At 42.2% G+C, this 23,986-nt stretch overlaps 1 protein-coding gene across 1 annotated transcript in view; it reads left to right on the top strand.

Annotated features, from left to right (window-relative positions):
• Positions 1 to 23,373: 23,373 nt before the first annotated feature.
• KCNK5 (potassium two pore domain channel subfamily K member 5) overlaps positions 23,374 to 23,986 on the top strand; it is a 38,430-nt gene continuing 37,817 nt past the window's right edge. The window contains exon 1 of the mRNA XM_035108135.2: positions 23,374 to 23,763. The gene's annotated coding sequence lies outside the window, so the exon portion shown is untranslated. The remainder of the gene's footprint in view (positions 23,764 to 23,986) is intronic.

Below are 23,986 nucleotides of genomic sequence, written 5' to 3'. Positions count from 1 at the left end.
CATCAATTCTTCGGCGATCAGCCTTCTTTATGGTCCAGCTCTCACTTCCATACATCACTACTGGGAAAACCATAGCTTTAACTATACGGACCTTTGTCGGCAAGGTGATGTCTCTGCTTTTTAAGATGCTGTCTAGGTTTGTCATTGCTTTTCTCCCAAGAAGCAGACGTCTTTTAATTTCGTGACTGCTGTCACCATCTGCAGTGATCAAGGAGCCCAAGAAAGTAAAATCTCTCACTGCCTCCATTTCTTCCCCTTCTATTTGCCAGGAGGTGATGGGACCAGTGGCCATGATCTTGGTTTTTTTGATGTTGAGCTTCAGACCATATTTTGCGCTCTCCTCTTTCACCCTCATTAAAAGGTTCTTTAATTCCTCCTCACTTTCTGCCATCAAGGTTGTGTCATCTGCATATCTGAGGTTGTTGATATTTCTTCCGGCAATCTTAATTCCGGCTTGGGATTCATCTAGTCCAGCCTTTCGCATGATGAATTCTGCATATAAGTTAAATAAGCAGGGAGACAATATACAACCTTGTCGTACTCCTTTCCCAATTTTGAACCAATCAGTTGTTCCATATCCAGTTCTAACTGTAGCTTCTTGTCCCACATAGAGATTTCTCAGGAGACAGATGAGGTGATCAGGCACTCCCATTTCTTTAAGAACTTGCCATAGTTTGCTGTGGTCGACACAATCAAAGGCTTTTGCATAGTCAATGAAGCAGAAGTAGACGTTTTTCTGGAACTCTCTAGCTTTCTCCATAATCCAGCGCATATTTGCTATTTGGTCTCTGGTTCCTCTGCCCTTTCGAAATCCAGCTTGCACTTCTGGGAGTTCTCGATCCACATACTGCCTAAGCCTGCCTTGTAGAATTTTAAGCATAACCTTGCTAGCGTGTGAAATGAGCGCAATTGTGCGGTAGTTGCAGCATTCTTTGGCACTGCCCTTCTTTGGAATTGGGATGTAGACTGATCTTCTTCAATCCTCTGGCCATTGCTGAGTTTTCCAAACTTGCTGGCATATTGGGTGTAGCACCTTAACAGCATCATCTTTTAAAATTTTAAATAGTTCAGCTGGAATATCATCACTTCCACTGGCCTTGTTATTAGCAGTGCTTTCTAAGGCCCATTTGACTTCACTCTCCAAGATGTCTGGCTCAAGGTCAGCAACCACACTACCTGGGGTGTACGAGACCTCCATATCTTTCTGGTATAATTCCTCTGTGTATTCTTGCCACCTCTTCTTGATGTCTTCTGCTTCTGTTAGGTCCTTACCACTTTTGTCCTTGATTATGGTAATCTTTGTATGAAATGTTCCTTTCATATCTCCAATTTTCTTGAACAGATCTCTGGTTTTCCCCATTCTATTGTTTTCCTCTATTTCTTTGCATTGCTCATTTAAGAAGACCCTCTTGTCTCTTCTTGCTGTTTTTTGGAAATCTGCATTCAGTTTCCTGTATCTTTCCCTATCTCCCTTGCATTTTGCTTGCCTCCTCTCCTCCGCTATTTGTAAGGCCTCGTTGGATAGCCATTTTGCTTTCTTGCATTTCCTTTTCCTTGGGATGGTTTTCGTTGCTGCCTCCTGTATAATGTTACGAGCCTCCATCCATAGTTCTTCAGGCACTCTGTCCACCAAATCTAAATCCTTAAACCTGTTCCTCACTTCCACTGTGTATTCATAAGGGATTTGATCCAGATTGTATCTTACTGGCCCAGTGGTTTTTCCTACTTTCTTCAGTTTAAGCTGGAATTTTGCTATAAGAAGCTGATGATCTGAGTTACAGTCAGCTCCAGGTCTTGTTTTTGCTGACTGTATAGAGCTTCTCCATCTTTGGCTGCAGAGAATATAATCAATCTGATTTCGATGCTGCCCATTTGGTGATATCCATGTGTAGAGTCGTCTCTTGTGTTGTTGGAAGAGAGTGTTTGTGATGACCAGCTTGTTCTCTTGACAGAACTCTATTAGCCTTTGCCCTGCTTCATTTTGAACTCCAAGGCCAAACTTGCCAGTTGTTCCTTTTATCTCTTGATTCCCTACTTTAGCATTCCAATCCCCTGTAATGAGAAGAACATCCTTCTTTGGTGTCATTTCTAGAAGTTGTTGTAGGTCTTCATAGAATTGGTCAATTTCACTTTCTTCAGCACCGGTAGTTGGTGCATAAACTTGGATTACTGTGATGTTAAAAGGTCTGCCTTGGATTCGTATCGAGATCATTCTGTCATTTTTGAGATTGCATCCCATTACAGCTTTTGCCACTCTTTTGTTGACTATGAGGGCCACTCCATTTCTACTACGGGATTCTTGCCCACAGTAGTAGATATGATAGTCACCCGAACTGAATTCGCCCATTCCCTTCCATTTTAGTTCACTGATGCCCAGGATGTCGATATTTATTCTTGTCATCTCATTTTTGACCACATCCAGCTTACCTCCACTCATGGTTCTTACATTCCAGGTTCCTATGCAATATTTTTCTTTACAGCATCGGACTTTCCTATTTCTTTTAGGCAGGGGCTATTCATTGTTTTATTTCTGACGCCTGTCTTGACAAGCCTACCCAGACATATAATTTTACTATGAACATTTTTTAAAAATGTTTATTTTATCTATATTTTGAAAGCTTTATTACATCCAATGTTTGAAAAAGATCTGTTCTTAGTGCTTTTTAATTTTTAAAAAATCATTTCATTTTATGTAAATCACTTATAGTGTTTTGATTCAGCAGTGTATAAATCTTGTCAACTGAATGAATGGATGAAATCTTTCCCCAGCCAGGGACGACAATTGGGTGACAAATTTCTGTGTCATTTCCCCATCACACATGATGCCAAGCTTTCCTTACCATTACATCAGCACTGTGGGACAAATCAGCTCAGATACACCTGGCATAATGCATAGAAAGCATCTTGGATGTTCCATGAGAAAAGAGAAATGTTGCTGCTTTTTTTAAAAAAAAAATATGAAAAATACGTGGCATCTCAAAGAATTTCCTTGAAACTTGGACTTGCTTCCAGGAAATGTGTTTAAGATCAGGCTCTTAATGGTTGGCAATTACTGGGCAGTTAATAATACCCATGCAATTTAAATTCCTCCAGCAGTATCAACAAGATGCTGCATCCTTTCTTTCTTTTTTACATGAAACACGTTTCTACAATGAAGCTGTCACATGCCAATGCTGGGTAGGGTTGCCTGGGAGCCCCTCATTTTCTGGGCATGTCTTTTGTTCCAAAGTACACAGAAGATAATGATCAACCTTTGTTTTAGATGAGTCATGCTTCATCGTGCTTCCAACAACAGACACTGAAACTCTACTGCGCAATCTCCCTTGCACATTAACATTTTTAAACCAGATTGTCCACTAGGAGGGCGGACTACTATGCATTTAGACAGTGGGGAGAGGGAACAGGAACTTGGGGGAACTGAGTTCCCTTACCTTTTAAAAATTAAATAATTGTTTTTTGGGCAGGGACGGGGGCTGGAACCCAATGCCTGAGCCAAAAATCCACCTATATCTGTAATCAATAAAGTTGTGGCCATTTCTAATCCAGGTCATCTAATCCAGTTGTGGCCATTTATAATCCAGATCTAATCTGCTTGGCTTGAGTTTATTAATCACATCTTACATTTAGCCACTGACCGGGGAGGGGTTTGTGGCACTGCAACAAGCATGCAAACAAACCATCTTCATGGTGAGTTCCCCCACCTTTGGGGGGGGGCAGAAGCACTGCATTTCGATACAAATCTTTTTCAGCTTGTAGAATTGTACTTCAGCTATGGTGGAACAAGCAGAGGTTTATGCTATTGTATCTAAAATGGTACCCATTGTTATGCTATTGTATCTAAAATGGTACCCATTGTTGGGCAGATATGGCAGTGTCATCTAAGAACATAAGAACAGCCCAATGTGGATCAGACAAACAATCTAGCCTTCCCACAGTGTCTTCAGTGTTGGCCAGCAAAATGCCCCAGGGAATTTCACAAGTGGAGCAAGATGAATACTGCCCTCAGCGTCTGGTAATCAGAGATATACTGACCCTTGTATATGGAGGCAGGGCTATTTGGGAGATGTTGGGGGGAAACAATGGGGTTGTCTTCCTGTCGAAAGCTAGCATAAGTGACCTAAAGTAGCCTTCACCAACTTTGTGTCCTCCAGATTTTTTGGACCACAACTTCCAAAAGAATGGGCTGATGGGAGTTGTATGCTCCATCTCCACAGCTGGAGGCAGCAATGCTTCTGAAGACCAACTGCTGGAAACCACAGGAGGGGAGAGTGCTTTTGTGCTCAACTCCTACTTGCTGGTTTCCTACAGGCAGCTGGTTAGCCACTGTGATAACAGGAGGTTGAACTAGGTGGACCAGTGGCCTGATTCAGCAGCCCCTTCTTATGTTCTTTTGTAGTCCAAAAGATCTGGACGGTACCAAGACTGAGCTAGAAGATGGAATAAGGAGGGAAAGTTTGTGGATGACGCCAAATGATTAAGGGTGGTGGGTAGGCTTCTTGTGCATTTTAGAACCCTGATTTTCCAGGGGGCAAGATGATTTGCTGTGTGTGGGTGAACAAATGCATGTAAATGTAAAATGATGACTTTTAGCCCAAACTCCCTAACTTTACATACATACTGATAGGGGCTGAGCTAGCAGGGAATGACCAGGAGAGAGGGTGGGGTGTTATTGTTTTGTTTGTTTTTAAGTTATGTATTTATGTGTTTTTATATTGCAAACCACCCTGCAATCCTTGGATGAAGGGTGTTATAGAAATATTGGGGTTATAGTGGATAACTCGGTGAAAATGCCAACTGTGTAACAGTTTTGAAAAAGGCAAAATCCATGCTAGTGCCATGACTCACAGTTGCTGATGAGAAAAAACTTGAAGGAGAGTTCTTTCCAAAGGCTTTGATGCTTTGATTATGCAGCCCATGTGCAAATTGCTGACTTAATGCACTTCAGGCGATCCACATGGTCGATCCTAACCACAGCTACAACAAAAGCAGGGGCAGGTGCTCCAATTGGCAGAGCTTTGGGTGTTGATCCCACACTGTCATTCCCCTCGACTATCCTATAGGGTAACTCACAACTTGCACGCATTTAATTTGTCCGAATTCAGCTTTACGGGCCTGGCAATTTAACAATAAAACAATAAAAGGGGGCAGAAACAGAGCAGGCAACTGGGGAAAATGGCTTTGGCAATTGCATCGAACCCACAGAAGATGGCTACTGTGGTGTAGTGGTTAAGAGCGGTAGACTCGTAATCTGGTGAACCGGGTTCACGTCTCCACTCCTCTACATGCAGCTGCTGGGTGACCTTGGGCTAGTCACACTTCTTTGAAGTCTCTCAGCCTCACTCACCACACAGAGTGTTTGTTGTAGGAGAGGAAGGGAAAGGAGAATATTAGCCGCTTTGAGAATCCTTAGGGTAGTGATAAAGCGGGATATCAAATCCAAACTCCTCCTCCTCTTCCTCCTCCTCCTCCGGCACCAGATTGGCCACTTTGAGAAGCAGGATGTTAAATAGGGTTTTGGTCCTATTCTGCAAGCTTTTTCTGTTCTTCTGCACTCTTTTCTGTTTTTAGGTCCCTCTCTCCTTCCCCAACAAGCATTCAGAGATCTGTTGTTTTTATAGATTTTTACTGAATGCTACTCTTAAATGTTTAAGTGCTGCTATTTCAGTAATTTTAATGTATTGCTTATACTGAATTTTGTGTTATTCGTATTATACTGTGTGACCTTTTTATAAAACCACTTTGGCTTTTTAAAACAGACAACCTGAACATTACTCCATATTCCACTGCTGCAGTGGCACTTTGCATGCCACACAAGGGACAATGAGCATAAATCCACTGCCACTCAACTAAATACTTCAAAGTATGTGGTGCACCAAATCAGTTTCTCTCATGAACTGCAAAGAGGAAGCCAAAGTCTTTCATTTCCTTGATTATGTAAGGATCTGTTCCACTACTGTTATTATTCCTTATTATTTGTCATACAGTAATTTGGCAATTACAGTTAAGGAGGAGGAATAGAAGCCATCTCCCTTTGAGCAAGTCTGGGCACCCACAACTTGGCTCTACCACTAATGCTTCCCCTAATCCAAATTGCTTTTGTAGGGTTTTTCCTCCAGCCACTCTTGTTTTCTTCCACTAACACACCTTACTCATCATTTTGCAGAAGTTCCTCTTCACCCAATGCACCTGCTATATGTTTGCTCAACCCATATTCACATGCTCATACATGGTAATTATATTTGGTGGTATTAGATATTATTCCCTTGAAATGCAGGAAGCTGTAAGAGTCCAAGGGTGCATCGTTCTGATATCAATTGATACAGGTTAGTTTTTACATCTGGGAATGCCCAGACATGTCCTCTTTTGGAGGTCCTACATGCCCATCAGGGAGGAATTTTACATTTTAAAGCAAATGTCTGGATTTGGGTGTGTGTGTGGGTGTGTAGGTGTGTGTGTGGCTCTGGGTCTGGCTCCAGCATGGGTAGCCTCTTGAGAACAAAAAAATTACCAGTTTCTGGAATGTGCCCTGATCATTTACAGCTTGTAATGCCCCATTACATCATTACATCTTTTTATAATGCTATGCTCCCTATGTTTGTAAAATGAGTGGTTAGTGAGGTTGGTTGGAAATGGGGAAGATTCAATACTTTGCAGGAAAATATTGGGTTTCAGTGAAAAAGAGCTGTATGTTTCCCTCAAAACCCATAGGTTATACTTGTGTACTTTGGGGTTTCTGAAGGACAAGAAATGGCAATTAAGGGCAGACAAGTTCAAGGGAGAAAGGGTAAGTAGAGTGGACAGCAAACATCTCTATTGCTACATAAAAAGTAGAGGCCAAATGGCCATTAAAGTAATCAAAAGTTAGTCAAAGATTATTATTATTATTATTATTATTATTATTATTATTATTATTATTAAAAACACATTAGAGGAACACACTAGAGAATTAACAAGAAGTAGAATAGAAACTGTAAAATAGTTAAGATTAAATAATATTCTATAGAAATATAGGCCCGATTCAACTAACTGCAAGTTTAAGATGGCAGCTATTCATCAAATCACTTCTTTACTTTCGGCTGCAATCCTATACTCACCTACCTGGAAGAAAACCCCATTGACCTCAATGTGGCTTACTTCTCAGTAGACATGTAAAGGATTGCACTTAGTGTTCTTCTTGAAGATCCATCAGGTCTCACCTTGCCAGCATTCAATTGCTTCCTGACATTTTCCTAAATCATCTACCGCTTTCAAAGGTCAGTCAGACTCTGTAGGGACAGTCCATTCCTTGTTGGCAATATAGCTGACTATACAATTTCTGAGAATGCACTTCCTCATTCTGCAGCTGATGTCCATTAATACAACCTGCAAAACTGTTTACGTGGTCAGTGGTGTTTTCATAGCCCTGTTTCGTCATGATTTAGCTCTAGTTCATCTATTATTTTGGTTTCAGTGCTGAAGTATCAGTGTATTTGCACCAATACTCAGCTGAGGTACAAGTATTCTCTCTCTCTCTCTCTCTCTCTCTCTCTCTCTCTCTCTCTCTCTCTCTCTCTCTCTCTCTCTGAGAGTCCAAGTGACATTTCCAAAACTGCACAATAAGACTTTCATGGGCAACCTGAGTTCTCTCTATCCTTCATGTGAAATTGTGAACAGGCTGTCCTGCTGAACGCATGGGGGGGGGAACAGCTGGTTTTGTTTGGTACTTTATGTCTGAAGAGTTTTGTTTCCTTGTGTACGCTGGACCTTGAGAGGGGAACGTACCTTCAGAAATGACCAGTGCCCTTCAAATTCTTATCTAAAGGAATCCCTCAGGGAACCTTGGAACTCTTACAAAAATTTGGGCTGTCTGTTATATATCAATTTTACAAGGACACCACTTTTTGCCTATTGTACCCTCCTGTAAATGACCAACTCCCTGTCCCCTCCCATGCTCCTTCATTGGCTTGCTTCGGTTTGTTCCACAGAGCTGCATGCAAAAGAAAAATATTAACTAAAGTGCTAGCTGCAGTCTAGCTGATGATTAGCCACCGAACATCAAAATCAATGCCTGGCTATGTCAAGATGACACACTGTCCAGCAAACAGTTGACCCAGGCTACAGTAGGTAGAATCAGCCAATAAAGGAACACCTTTCTTTATCGAATGCTTAGTATAATGTTTCCTTAATCCGTGATTTCAGTATCCTCATGAGATTTTTTTATTATTATTATTAATGCAATATCAGTAATGCCTTTGATGTAACTGCAGAGGTAACTTCCTCTCTTAAAAATCTAACTGTGTTGGGTCTTTTTGTACATTCTTTTTTTTCTCTCATTGGGAACCTATTCTCAAGTACCATGAATGGTGTCCCTTATTATTTATTTATTTATTTGAACCCCATCTTTTCTACCAAAGCACTCCAAGGCAGATGACAAGAAGAATAAAAAGCCTCAAATGCTTATTAAAAATATCAAATCAAGGAACGAAGCAAAAATCAGCAATAACAAGAAAACCACACAATCACAACTAGCTGCATAATAGCATAGCTTGAGCACAGCAGGTCAGAAGGGCCGAAATTTCTTTCTAAATAAAATAGTCATAATTAGGAATGGGGGAGAAATTTGATCCAGTTTGATAAAGCCAAATTTATCAAATTAGCCCTTTCCAAAACCATATGAAAACTGAAATACAGTCATCGTTTGAAATCCTTTGTTTTTTTTATATTTTTATGAGGAGGGAGAGAGAGAGAGAGAGAGAGAGAGAGAGAGAGAGAGAGAGAGAGAGAGAGAGAGAGAACTAGCCTTACTTCATCCTCCCCAAAGTTGAGGGTGTGTGACCTAGCTAAGCCTTCTCTAAGGATTTACAGCTCTGTGGCCTCATTTACTAACTGACATAGACATGCATTGTAAGGTCTGACTGTAAAATCTCCCACAAAAATAACATCAAAAAATGCATTATGTTGGGAGAAATTTGCATAAAAACGCTGAAGAATTTTCATGAGGATTTTTTAAAAAGAAAATCTGCAAATTGCTGCAGAAATCCCCGTGTCAGGGTGAACTCTCATTGTTTGGTCCCAGCTCCTGCCAACCTAGCAGTTTGAAAGTACGTCAAAGTGCAAGTACTGTAGATAAATAAGTACCGCTCCGGCGGGAAGGTAAATGGCGTTTCCGTGCGCTGCTCTGGTTTCGCCAGAAGCGGCTTAGTCACGCTGGCCAAATGACCCAGAAAAACTGTCTGCAGACAAACGTTGGCTCCCTCGGCCAGTAAAGCGAGATGAGCGCCACAACCTCAGAGTCATCAGTGACTGGACGTAACTGTCAGGGGTCCTTTACCTTTACATTTAAAAGTGGGAAAATGAGGAAGGGAGAAAGCTGAAATTATCAGATCCTATGTTTACTCAGAAGTCCATGGTGCAGAGTGGGGCTTATTCCCACGTAAATGTGCATAGGATAGAAATTTGAAAAGCTTTTTCAAAACCAGGAAGATGTTAAAATGTGCTGGAAAAGACTGGAGATTTGGAATGAGGTGGACCATCCTTGACAGGCAGTTCCACAGAGTGTGGAGCCAATGCAAAGAGTCCCTTGGTGCATCAAGCTACTCTTCTTAACTTTCAAATGTTAGGCATCTTAAGAAAGGAGGATGCCCATGAAGATGAGGAGTCTCCTAAAATACACTTACTGCAGGCTACTCAGAAGGAAGTCCCACTATGATCCATAGGAGTTATACACAGGTAAGTATGCATGGGCTGTAGTTTTAGGGAGGTCTAGCAGATCAGAATAAATGTTAAATTCAGGTGTTTTCTGCACATATTGTATAGCTGCTTCTTTTTTTACAACAGCACATGTAAGATCTTGCAAAGGATTTTAAAAACTTGGACTCCAGAAAAACACACAAAGGCAATTTACACGGCTAATCCCAAAACTTTCCATATCAGCAGACAGGTGCATAGAACGGCTCACATTGCTTACTGTAGAAACACAACACCACGAGCCTTGCCCTTATGCTGTATTCCAGAGAGTTACACCCACGGCATTCTCCTTTTTTAGTAGGTGAAAAAATAAATACCTTTTGAATGTACCAAGACATGTGTTTTAGGGAGATGGGAATTACTAAAGGCCTACGGCTGATGTAATAAGGATGGGCAGAACATTGAGTTACTCTTCCTATTTTGTAAGCTAAACAGTACCCAAGAACTGAGCTGCATGGAATGTCATACTGTTATGAAATCAATGCTTTAATAAAGAAAAACAAGGAACAAAGTCTACCCTATGCATTATTCATTGACAGGGAGGAATATAACAACTTCCCAAGAACCTGCAACAAGCTATGCCGAAACTGTCAAAGGACCTTTCTAGACAATGTTTTTGTGCATTGAATATGAAGTTATAACTAATATTGTGGTGGAGGGTTGGTATTTAGATGTCATTTTTAAATGTTCAGATACTCAATGCCATTTAAACTATAATGGCCTGTTCAGATACTCAATGCCACTTAAACTATAATGGCCTGCCTGTTGAGCTTTTTTTTTTCCCTACAAAAACACACACACACACAAAAACCCCTTGCCTAAGATCCAGGACAAAGTGGTTGTTAATTCCAGGACGTTAATTCCGCCTTTGAAATCCTGGTATTGTCCGGGAAAATCCGGATGTATGGCAGTCCTCCCAAAGCACCAGTGTCTGACTACATCTTAGTAGCACATCAGTCCTTCAAGAGCCAGTGTGATGTAGTGGTTAAGAGCGGTAGACTCGTAATCTGGTGAACCAGGTTCACGTCCACAATCCTCCACATGCAGCTGCTGGGTGACCTTGAGCTAGTCACACTTCTCTGAAGTCTCCTAGCCTCACTCACCTCACAGAGTGTTTGTTGTGGGAGAGGAAGGGAAAGGAGAATGTTAGCCGCTTTGAGACTCCTTAGGGATATCAAATCCAAATCCAAACTCTTCAAGAGCAATGGCCCTGCCCCTTTCCATTGTGTAGTCACTGATTCTGATTTGATTTTAGGATGTATTTTAATTGATTGCTTGATTTCATGGTAATATGTTATATATTTGATGTTAGCCGCTCTGAGCCCAGTTTTGGCCAGGAGGGCGGGGTATAAATAAAATAAATTATTATTATTAAACACCACTGATGTTGGGTGGGTCTAGCCCAGGGGTAAGGAACCTCAGGCAGGTCTAGGGGTCAAATTTGGTCCTCCACGTCTCTCTGTCTGGCCCTCCAAACCCCTTACCAGACTGCAACCTTGCTCCACCCAAATGTTTTTGCCTAAGTATAATGTACTGTACTCTATAATGCCTCTTGCTTGTCTGGATGGAGGACAGAGAGGAATGTATCTGGTATCTGAAGAAGTGTGCATGCACACGAAAGCTCATACCAATGACAAACTTAGTTGGTCTCTAAGGTGCTACTGGAAGGATTTTTTTTATTTTGTTTAGAGAGGAATGTGTGAGAGTTGATCAAACAAGCCTCCAGTACGTTGACATTTTTTGCTCCCCTTACATGTGGCCCTCAAATCTAGCCCTTGGGCTGGAAAGGGTTCCTCACCCCTGATCTAGTGTAAAGAAATATAAGCACTATCCGTATGTAAACAGCAGGCGTTTCGCAAGATCAAATTCAAATTTCACTTGCAATGAGGATTCTAAGGTGGGACCTGCATCCAACTTCTTAGGCAAATTCCTATTACAGACCACTGAATTTCACTCAAAGAGCTGAATTCCACAAAAGTTTATTAGCACATATAATAAAACAGTATGAATGGCTCCGCTAAGTTAAGGTTTACATAGTTTTATTCATACAAAAGTATAGTTGCAGCTTTGAACAAGATATGATTAAATTTTCTCTTCCATGGATATAATAAAAAGTAGAGATTTCTAAAACACTGCCAGTCACTGGGTTCATTGGTTTATGCTGAAGATGCTTGTTGTTTTCCATTGGTTCTCTGTTCTATTTTAGGACAATGTTCTTGGCAAAACCAGGAAATGCCACTACTTGAAAGCCTTGAACTGTGATAATAGCGTACTTTGTAATATATTGAGTTCTCGGTAAGCTTTGGGCAGAAAGCAATCTATATAAAGACTGACAAACTATAGTATTGGTCATCTCACCATAACAGGTTGTAGTGCAGACACACAAACAATAACCAGAAATCCCTATAGAATACCTACACACTTTTCCAATGATTGTAACCTAGAAAGCAGAGTGTTCTGATGTACATTGCTAATACCTTTTGTGAAATTGTTCTAGCGGCAAAATCTATTGCAGCATTTTCAAAAGACATTGCAGAGCCTATATGAATGAAAGCCACTTAATCTCCAACAATAAGAAGTACTGTTATTGTAATCTGCCCAGGAGATATATGCCTGCTGACCTGCATTAGGATTCCACAAACAAGACATTCAAGTTGGTGGCCATCACCGTCTCCTGTAGGAGCAAGTTTCATCATTTAACTATCCACTTTGTGATTATCTGTCCTGAATCTCCCAACATTCAGCTTCATGGGATGTTCATGAGTTCTAGTGTTATGAGAGAGGGCAAAATGCTTCTTTAAACACCTTCTCCTTGCTGTGCATAATCCACTTTTATAAGTAATGCAATCTAAGACAGTACTGAGATTTAATACCCAGTGATGCAATAATACTCAACAGAGCCTAATACTCAGTGTTCACTGCTTCAGGCAAACTCATTCTTAGATAAAAAGGAAGAGAAGTAAAGTGTTGTCAGTCTCAGCAGATGCTTCACTTCTGTGTTTGAGAAAGATATAGCAGCTGAAATCGGCTGCTTGTTATAAGAATTTAATGATTTTTAAAAGTGATGCCAATATAGTCTTTATGCAATTCCTTTTCCCTGCTAAACTCTGTAATAAAGTTTAATATTTGCAAAATTCAACTACAAGGAAAAGATAAGCAACCACACATTATCTTACTGAACTCAAATAGGAAGTGGTATGGATCTACCAAACGCTACTCTAATTAGCAGCGCCTATTTCCAGAATTTGAATCTAGTGTCTTCATTTGCATTGCATAAATGATTATACATTACTTGCATTAATAATCATACACTTCCTGAGACTCAAAACTTTTGTAGGATTATTTGATTAAGCGAAATGCAAAATTCTGTCAACTGCCTCAAACGTTGTAGGGGTTATGAGTTTTTTACAGTCCAAAATCAATGTGCCTTTTTTGACATATTGAAGGAAATGTACGGTAATTTACAAATTTAATCCAGTTACAGTAAAATAACAGAACCAATAGCTTCATGATTAAACCCTTTGCAGCCCCAACCAATATTAGCTGCCTATCAAATTTACTAAAGTCTGCATGGCTAAAATCTTAAGAGTTCTCAGATGGTCTCGCACCAATACCATCTTCTAAGTATTCACTAACTGTGTATAGAAAAAATCCTACTAAATAAATTTTCATGTATGATTTATTTCTATTGTTTCTCTTTGGCAAAAGAAACAGAGGAAATTAGAAGTGAATTATTCATTGGATGTAGACAGCAACCTTCTAACAAGAGCAGGAGCGGCTAAAATGTGACTAGTCACCCTCCAAATGTTGATGTTGATATAGGCAAAAATCTGCCTTTATTCCCTTATTGGGTTCTCCATCGGTTGGAGAATATAACAGAGGCCAACCAGAGAAGTTTGAGAAGCAAAGCCTTTATTTTCGCTGTTGCAACAGGGTCCTTCCCCTCACGCAGGAGAACAAGGAAGGAACCCCAAACAAAGGTGTCTTGCCCTTAAAAAGAAATTTGAAATTGGTTTCAGCCCACCCCCCAGAAGCATCATCCATATGTCACAGAAGGGGTGTAGCCCAAGACCCCCCTCCCTAGATTCATCATAGGTACATCATGAAAGGGGAGGTCTGGTGGCAGTAATCTGAGCAGTCTGGACCCTGCCCCCTGCCCCCAAAACCTAATCAACAAAAAAGAGAGATATTTACATTTCCCTGTTTCCCAGCCAAGTTAATCACACCCTTTTGTCTGGCACTCAGGTATCAGGATGCCAGGGATTATCACTTTAATTCCTGAGACAATGAGAAGGTTCCCCCCACCCCCCTTCTTCCTTGCAGAGGAACACCTGGTCAGAGAGAGAGACTCAAAATGGTGTCAGTCAGGCCTGTCTTCCTGTGCTGCTTCAGACATGTTTCTGTACATTCATGTACATGTTTTATGAACACACACACACACATATATATATATATATATATATATATATATATATATATATATATATATATATATGACCTCAAAATTCTTATAACAATGTATTCCCATCAGCCCCAGCCAGCCTGGCCATTAATCAGAAATGATAGTTGTAGTTGTAGTTCAGCAACATCTGAAGAGCAATAGGCTGGCCACTCCTGAACTAGAGAATTAACCCTTTCCTTGTTATTGAGAATTATAAGAAGACATGTAAAATGATGTGAAAATCCCTGGGAGACACTTGGGATTAGCAAACCGAATGTCCCTAGATGTACAGTTAGGATATTTCCATGCCTATCTAAAGCCTAAGCATCTGAAACTTACTGGCTGCGCCTAAAATTCTCACAGCAAATGAGCTGGGGACAGGGAGATAATGCTAGTTAATTTTTGGTTAATAAGGTGTGATTTGGCAAACACACTCAAGATGTTTTATTGTGGGCTGCCTCTATTGTATGTTTAATAAGGCTCAAGGAGTAGGGAACTGTTCAACAACTTTCCCTGGAACTGTGTCTCTCTCTCCCCAACAAAGACAAGTCTCTACATGAGCTAAAACAGTGTTTACTGCAGATACTGCTGAAGCAATCTGCGTGCTGGGAAATAGAGGCAGATAAATCTCAGGACATCGTAGAGTATTCTGTATTGTGCTGGCAGTTTTCTAAAGTTCTTCCATGGCAAGAGGATGCCTTCCGTAGACAGAACTTCTGTTATTTTGAGGCATGTTTCAACCAGGAATTGCAGCAAAACCAAAATCTCGCCTGCTTTCCTAAAACCAGTGTAGGCAATCTGCCATGAAGAATGAATGTGGCATAATGTGATCTTAAGACCAAAAGACTTTCCAGGAGCCAAAGGAAAGTCTGCCTAAACACCATTTCATTGGGCAACACACTCCCCTTTACACAAGTGATTTATGACAATAGCTAGATAAAATACAGCTAGATGTATGCTCACAAGCCAAAGATGAAAAAGCAACAGAGCACACAGCTTCTAAATAATCATTACTGGAAATGGTGGTGGGATGATTCCTGAAGGACTAGCGCCTTCAATACAAACTTTCATTGTTCATTTTTCTCATTTGGACCATTTTTTTCATTTTGAACTTTACTTTTTTTTAAAAAAAAATGGTACTGCTGGCATGATCCTTCTTAAATTTGGCTGCAGCCAAGTCATTGACAGCCCTGAGGCACCACCAGTTGAAGTGATATAAAACATGGGCTGGCCATTCACCAAAAGAACTTGATTTAAATTTGTCCTCTACCATGAACACTTCCTGGAAATCCTGGGCCAATTTTCTTGCCATCAGCATCAGTGGCCTTTGTCAGGCTGAATGAGATAGGGGTCCAAAGTATTTCAAACACCAAAACACCCATTTAAGTTTACATCATGATTAGTTAAGTCTCAAGCCATTGCTTCTGCTGCACACCTTCCTTTGCTTGATCTAGAACCATTTTTTTCTGACATCTATTTGTTAATTGTGCTTGATCTAGGAAACATCTGTACAGCAAATATGTCTTAGACACAGACCTCAGCTGAAAGTCATTTCCCTTCTGGACTTGAAAGCCTGAAATTGATGACCTATGCAAATACTGTAGTAAGAATGATTGATAATTGTGGAATTGCTCACAACCATATTATCTGTTTCTACCTCATTGTATTTATAGATATATAAAGGTTTACTTTTAGCTATGATTTAAATGAACCCGACTTTTTCATTAACTCAACTAACAGGAAAAACTGTGGGGCCCATGTGACAGGTGTTGGGAGTGAACAATAAAGGCACTGTTTAAACAGAGCGGGTGAGAAGAAGGCAGGGAGTGGAAAAGGAGGATTAAAGAGAGAGAAGAGGGAATCGTTTATGAGGTAAAGCAAGGCATTTTAAAATCAGAAGACAGAAACAGAGGTGCCCTTTATGGAAAACCACTTAAAGAAAAGCACAGCTCTGAGAGCACCCATGGCTAAGACAAATTCTTCCTTATAGCATAAACTGTAGCAGCTAGGGAAAATATGCCTTGTAATTCGTTCTGCCCAAGACCAGATGAGTGAAGTGAAATTTCCAAAGTAAAAGGCTTTGTTGACAAGAGCAAGAGTAATTTCATGATTATGTCAACAATCACATTTTCTTTCGAAATTTCATGTCAGGAACCAGAGTCAGGAGTAGGTCAGCAATAAAAACATGCTGTTAGTGAAGTTAACTCTTTATTCAAAGAAACCAAAACAGTGCAGGCCTAGTGATCACAGATACTCTTCCCAGTAGGTCTTGCCCCAATGAGGCAGTTGTGAGGACTGAAGGCAGTTGCCACTCTATAAGGCTCCTCCCGCAGTTCCTTCCCCTGTAGTCCAAGGCTCTGTCACCTTGTATCTCATTGCTCTACCCTCTTCATACCTCTGTGTGTTCTGGGAGACCAGCAAGGAGGTGAGCTGGTCACAGCAGGAGGGGGAGACCCCCTGGATTCTTCAGCAGTCTGCCCCTTGGCCCCTCTCCTCTCCAGACTTCTCTTCTACTTCTGAGCCTGGACTGCTCTCTGCCACAGCCTCTTCTTGCTCACTAAACCCTGTTACCTCTTCAGCTTCCTCTTCAGCTTCCAACATTTCCTCCTCCCAGTCTGCTTCCTCTTCTCCCTCTGACTACGCATCATTGTCCCACCACCAATCCCCTGGCTCTGACCCTTCTTCCCCGAGGGGTTCCCTTGGGGGTTCCCCAGCTGGTGCTTCCTACCCAGCCAGCCAGCCTGTGACATTTCACTTCATTCTATCTTGCCTTCTGCAGAACAAATTACAAGGCATATTTTTAAAAACTAAAAATATTTTTTTTGCCCACTAAAATTATAGTTGTTGTTTTTCAAGAGCTGCTGCTATCCTGGGTTATAAGTTTTTTAAAACAACAACAACAACAGCCCTAAAATTCAAATGTTGTGCTATGGATAGTAATGTTTTAGCACAGAAAGAAGGGTATTCATGTTTTGTAGTGCAGATTTTTGTTCAAATGCCAACAGTCTCAGTTAATGCCCATCTTCAGGAAGAACACACCTATAACAGTTTATTTCTTCCATCCTCGAAACTTCCGGATGGGTGGGAACAACCAACTCCAGTTGGGGCTGAATCATAAAGGTCATGGGAGAGCCAAGGTCAAGTGTTAAGGATATGGAAGTTTTATGCAATCCACAACTCAGCTAATTTCAGAATACTCACCATGAAGTAAGTGGGCGCACCCTAATACCTTTTCCTCAGTGCGTAATGAAAGTTTAATATCTTGTGATGAAATGCATTAATAATTGTGAAATACTGGAAGTTCAAATAAACTAAGATAATCTACACCAGGGGTGGCCAACACCCAAGAGACTGCGATCTACTCACAGAGTTAAAAACTGGCAGTGATCTACCCCATTTGGGGGGGGGGGTACAGGGCAAAAATGTTGAGCTTTTTTTAGGGGAGACAAAGTTGTAGAGATTCTTTGGGGGGAGCCAGTGATCTACCAGTGATCTACCACAGGTGTTCAGTGATCTACCGGTAGATCACAATCTACCTGTTGGACATGCCTGATCTACACAAAATTAAGCCCCAAGCTCCACAAAAATACAAGAAATGTTGTGGTCTCTCTGTTCAATATTCTGTCGATTTAGTTTGGCTCACATCAACATTTACGATCACACAGGTGGTCATATTTAGGCAATGGGGAGACTCAGCCAGATGGGCAGGGTACAGATAATAAATTATTATTATTATTATTATTATTATTATTATTATTATTATTATTATTAAGGCAAAGTCATAAGTCTTTGAAACCCATTCTGTTGGTGGGTTTTTAGGAGCTATTAAGATTTTAACTGCAGTTAAAAATTCTACCTGACACAATCATAATGCTCCTGACACATAAAGTTTTTCCCAATACCCTAGCAATTGATTAAATGAAAAGTCATACCCAATCACTGCACTAATCACAAAAACAGCTTCCTTCCAATATGTCTTACCTTATCATAATTCCACCAAGGATAAATAAAATTAACTGTAGTTTTTGATCATATCCACCACTTATCTTTTTTTTTTACAGAATTTTTTCTATGCCACTATGTCATAAAATATCAAGGTAGTGTACACTGCTAAAACATAATTTTTAAAATTTAATTTAAAAATAAATATAATTTCAAAATAAATATTTTCATGGATTTTAATATCAATTAACAAAACATACTGACAAAGGGAAAACAGAGCTTGACAGTTGTTCAAGAAGGAAAGGAAAATAACAGCTGATGGTTTTGGTCTTCAATAAAGGCAATCAAAAATATTTGCTTTGTTAGGACAACATTCTTACTGACATTCTTTTCTTTCTTTTTTTACTAGGCAATTGTCCACTACATTAGTTGCTGCATGCAAGTGGAGAGGAATTCTGATCATCAAAATGTACATCACATGTTTTGTTTTGCTACATCTTGGTGGCAGGGGAAGATATAGGACAGTTGTCTGTGGCAAAATGTGTTTGTTTCCAGGAATGTCTCCAGCTCCACCCCGACTGAAGGTCTTCTGTTCACCTGACTCAATTCTTTCTTCTTTCCCTTCCCCGCTTATGCCTGGAACACCTTCCTAACACCTCTATGTGAAGCTGCTTCCTTTTCTAAGTCTTCAGCACAATTTTCATGGCCATGCCCTACTGAATCTAAGCTTAAAGGTAAAGGGACCCCTGACCATTAGGTCCAGTCACGGATGACTCTGGGGTTGCGGCGCTCGTATCACTTTATTGGCTGAGGGAGCTGGCATACAGCTTCCAGGTCATGTGGCCAGCATGACTAAGCCGCTTCTGGCGAACCAGAGCAGCGCACGGAAACACTGTTTACCTTTCCGCCTGAGCGGTACCTATTTATCTTCTTGCACTTCGTGCTTTCGAACTGCTAGGTTGGCAGGAGCAGGGACTGAGCAACGGGAGCTCACCCCGTCGCGGGGATTCGAACCGCCGACCTTCTGATCAGCAAGCCCTAGGCTCTCTTGTTTAACTCACAGCGCCACCCACGTCCCGTGGGTGAATAACTGATCTGAATACATATTGTTCTCCTGTTTACCTTTGCCACCTTCTTGCTCACCTGTGTGAAACCAGAAACTCCTTGGGGAAAAGACCTGCCTTTTTATCTGTTACTCCATAAACTGGCACATTGGTTGCACTAAAATAAACCAGCAAACTTCTCATCCAGATAAGGATCTGTGCATGAAAGCATATTCCAGGCATGTTAGGTCCCTCTTGCTGCTGTAGTGAGTGAACAATCTCACTTGAATCCACTTCTTTCCTGACTGGCTAACCACTAATGGAAGCCTAACACTCTAGCTAGAATTGTTTTCCAGTAGTTGTTGCATTACTTTACAGTTATCAGCACTGAATTCATCAGTCGATTTATTTCCTGGTGATGTCATTTTGCAAGATCCTTCTGCACTGCCTGCTTTGTACTTTAGTTTTTTATGTAAACTGTGGATAAAGGCTGGTTTTTAAATGTGTCACAGAAAACCACTGACAAGAGTTTCTCACTTGCACGCTATTAAGTACGCACAATGCGCTACATGCAATGCCAGGATTTATGTGGGGGTCCCTTGCAATGAATGCAGACAAACATACAGACAAAAGAATAGTTCAAAGAAAATGAACATATTTTCCCATGCTACTTGTCAGTTTCTGACTGAGGCTTCAATTCCATGCACATGGGAGTAAGTCCCATTAGAAAAAGAAGAAAACTGTTTTATACCAAGTCGGACCATTAGTCCATCCAGATCAGTATTTTCTATAGCAGTAGTCCCAGTTCCATTGGGTCCCTGCAGCCACGAAATTCTTCACTGTTGCCCACAAGCAGAGGAAAGAAAGTTATGAATCAAAATGTGCAGATACCCTTCTAAGTAATGCCTGTGAACTGAGTCATCCTGGCTGGTCATGCCTATCAGTCTTTTTCCAGTGAGTGAAGTCAAACCGCTGATAGATAATTGATTTGTTTGGACACTGGGGAATAGGAATCCCCAGGGTCCTAAAGAGTTTTCCCCCTCCTCTTTAGTGCACTTGCCCTGCTTCTGCCTTATATTCTAGTAGTCCATGGAATCTCTGTAATTCCATCTTCCCCCCTAGCAACCAGGATGCATCCTTCCTGTGGTGATTTTGTCTGGGATCAGATACTGTGCTCCCAAGAAGTTGTTTCCAGCAAATACTACAACACAATAAGTGTGGTGCGAATTAAACAATCACCTCCTCGAATGGCAAATGCAAAAACTAAAAACTTTGCAAAACAGCTTAGCCACATACTATAAATGCCTATTTCAGAAGCAAGTCTGTGTTTAATGGGGCATAAAGGTAAAGGTAAAGAGACCCCTGACCATTAGGTCCAGTCGTGATCGACTCTGGGGTTGCGCGCTCATCTCGCATTATTGGCCGAGGGAGCCGGCGTATAACTTCCAGGTCATGTGGCTAGCATGACAAAGCCGCTTCTGGCAAACCAGAGCAGCAAACGGAAATGCTGTTTACCTTCCCGCTGTAGCGGTTCCTATTTATCTACTTGCATTTTGACGTGCTTTCGAACTGCTAGGATGGCAGGAGCTGGGGCCAAGCAACGGGAGCTCACCCCGTCACAGGGATTCGAACCGCCGACCTTCTGATCAGCAAGCCCTAGGCTCAGTGGTCTAACCACAGCGCCACCTGGGTCCCTTAATGGGGCATACTCCCAGGTAAATTGGTATAGGATGGGAGCCTAGGTCTTGCTTTAAGGATGGCATTGGGGAAATATTGTTCTTGTTACTTTAACAGCTGTATCTCCACAATCAGGACCAGCAGAACAGCTTCCAAAGGAAAAATTGAAGCTAGCTGACTGTGGTGATGAGAAGCCTGCAACTCTTTATACTGTAGCTTTCTTTTATCCTTAAAAGTGTGAGACCTCACATATTGGGATGAGAGTGCTAACCTTTTACTTTCCACCCAGGGCACACCTAGCAAAACATTTACAAAGGAAGTGTGGGGAAATCATCGACAGGACTGAGCCCATGCCTGGGGAGGGGGGGGAACTACCAGTACCCACCAAACCTTAACTGTAGTCACTGAGGTTAAAGAGGTGCATTTCAAGATACATCTGATGAAGTGATCTCTAGTCCATGGAAGCTTTTGCCATAATAAAACTGGTTAGCCCTTAAAAGTGCCACAAGACTCAGTTAGCTTTGCTGCTACAAACTAATATGATAACCCCTCTGAAAAACTGAGGTAGAAAAAGCAAGCATGTTTTGTTCTTTGAGAAAATATGCTTACAACCAAATGTTTCATGAGAAAACATTACTCTAGATATGCTCGTTATTTTTATTATGACCTGTGGGAGGGGGCCAAAAATCATTTGTGTGAGAGATTTTAGACCAAGAAACAAAACTGTGTTGAGTATACATATGTACAGGGATTTGAAGGCTCATTTTCTAGTCATTATGTATCTCTTAACACATTCAGGTTACCATCCAGACATGCTAAAGATATACTTACATGCTGTTCTAATTTGTGTTTACGCAGAAGTGCTGAATTTGGAACAAGACCATCTGGGTTCAAATCTGTGCCATCTACGAAGCTCACTGGGTAGCCTTGAAAAACATGCCATCACAGAGTCCTGAAGCGAAAATGAGCCAACCTCAAAGCTCCCCAAAAGGGTACAAATAACTAAATTTATGGGACTTACTAACATGTTAAGTGTGAATAGGATTGTAGCCTTCTGTTGCTTCAGCACTGACTCATCTGCCAAAGTATGCTTGGGCTGTCAGTCTTTCTATGGACACTTGGGATGCTGTGTGTGGATCTGAGAGTTTTCTGCCACAACTGTGTTATGAGATTGTAAGCAGTAGCAGCTTGCCCACTGGGGCAAATGGGGCATTGCCCCACCAATCTCAGTCTGCGCTTAGCCAGCTCCCCACCTGCCTTCTTACTGACATCCAGTCTAGGGGGGTGGCACTGACTGACAGCTTCCTCCTCCTTCATCCCAGTGTTGCCATTTTAGAAGTCACCAAGGAGGAGGTTGGGGACAAAACTGGGGACCAGTTGTTTCTGCCTGTCATTGGTTCTAGCTCAACCTCCTGCTGGCACCCCTGCCTTCTATCCCACCAGTCAGGAGCGTAGCCAAGGGAGGGGGCAGGGGGCAGCTGCCCCCCCCCCAAAATGGGTAAATCAATAAATATACTTAACTAACTGAGGTTCTGCCCCCCTAACATGATGCCTGCCCCCCTTAGCATAAATCCTGACTACACCCATGCCACCAGTCTCAATGAGCACCAGCCATCATTGAATTTGTAAGAGATGCTGGGGAAGCAGAACCTTTGGGTGTCGGTTGCACTGATGCAACATGCCTGTCACCCACCACCTAGAGAAAGAGGGTGAGCGAGCAGCCATAGGTGATTGGACTCTCTCTTTGGAAAGCTGCACTAGGGCAAAGTCAACCCACTTACGCTTAGAGGAAGGCAACCCCACCCACCTGCTCTCCATTGTTCTTTAGCAGCTAGCATGGTGCAGTGGTTAGCGATGGACTCTGATCTGGGTGACCAGCATGAGCTCACTGGGTGACCTTAATCTGGCCGCGGCCTCCCAGCCTCACCTACCTCACAGGGTTGTGGTGAGGATAAAGTGAGGAGGTGGGAACCATGTACACTACCCTGAACTTCCTGAGAGGAAAGGGGGAAAGAAAGGGGGGAAATAGCCCTCTGTCATTTAGTGGTGGGGCAAAAAGGACTGGGGTGCAGCACGGAGGCCCCCACCAAAACGCACTGCTGCCAAAGGAACCAGGCCTGCCCACTACTTTTTGTGTTTTTATCTTGTATTTTTATGCCCTGAGATCTGTGGATAAAGGATGTTATACAATTCTTCTTCTTCTTCTTCTTCTTCTTCTTCTTCTTCTTCTTCTTCTTCTTCTTCTTCTTCTTCTTCTTCTTCTTCTTCTTCTTCTTCTTCTTCTTCTTCTTCTTCTTCTTCTTCTTCTTCTTCATTATTCCTTTTCCAGCACTGCATAAAGCGTACAGATGAGCTTCAGCTGCAGAGTAATCATTTTATCTGAGATAAGGAACGTGGCTACTCTTTTGAACTTTTAAATCCACTTTTTTTTTTACCAGTGCTGAGCATTCCCTCAGCCCTAGGAGGGCGGGAATATGAGAGTGAAAGACAGACAGACAGACAGACAGACACACACACACACTCATTGTAGGCTCCCAACCAGGTCAACGTAAGAGCAAGCACCTCTCTTAATTGCGGAGGAGCGCAGCTCACCCCGCCCAGGCGGTGGCAGCAGCTAGCTCTGGCCATTCCACGAGCTGGCACCGCGCAGGGCGGGCGCTCCGCTCCTAAATAGCTTTTCTCAGGGCGGGCTGGGGCCACTCCGTGCTGAGAGAGCGGGCCGCCGAGAGCGGGCTGGGAGAAGCTGAGAAAGAGACGGCTGCTGCCGCACGCGGCGTGGCCTCCGCTGCCGCCGCCACCACCGCCACTGCCCCCGAACGCGCCGGGGCACCGAGTCCGCGCGCCACATGGGACACAGGCGGACTGAATGAAGCTTCCCCGCTGCCTCCGTCTCTGAGGCGGGAGAACGGAGCCGCCGCCGCCGCCGGCCAACCGGTAACTGCTCCGCATGCGCCGCTGGTTGAGAGGAGTGGGGGAGCAGAAGGGCACCAAATTCAAACAGCGCCGGAGCTGAGAGGCGAAAGAGACGCAGGCAGAGAAAGGAGGACCGTCGGAAGAACGCATGGTTCGGTGGGGGGAAGCGACGAGGAGGAGGAGACGGTGGGAGGAGAGCAGGAAAAAAGTGAGAGGCAAATAAAGAGAGGGGCTTCGGGGAGGA

This window comes from Zootoca vivipara, chromosome 3 (genome assembly GCF_963506605.1).
Source record: "Zootoca vivipara chromosome 3, rZooViv1.1, whole genome shotgun sequence".
Lineage (NCBI taxonomy): Eukaryota > Metazoa > Chordata > Lepidosauria > Squamata > Lacertidae > Zootoca > Zootoca vivipara.
The sequence above is the reverse complement of the archived record's forward strand: the minus strand, read 5'-3'. Positions and strand labels throughout refer to the sequence as shown.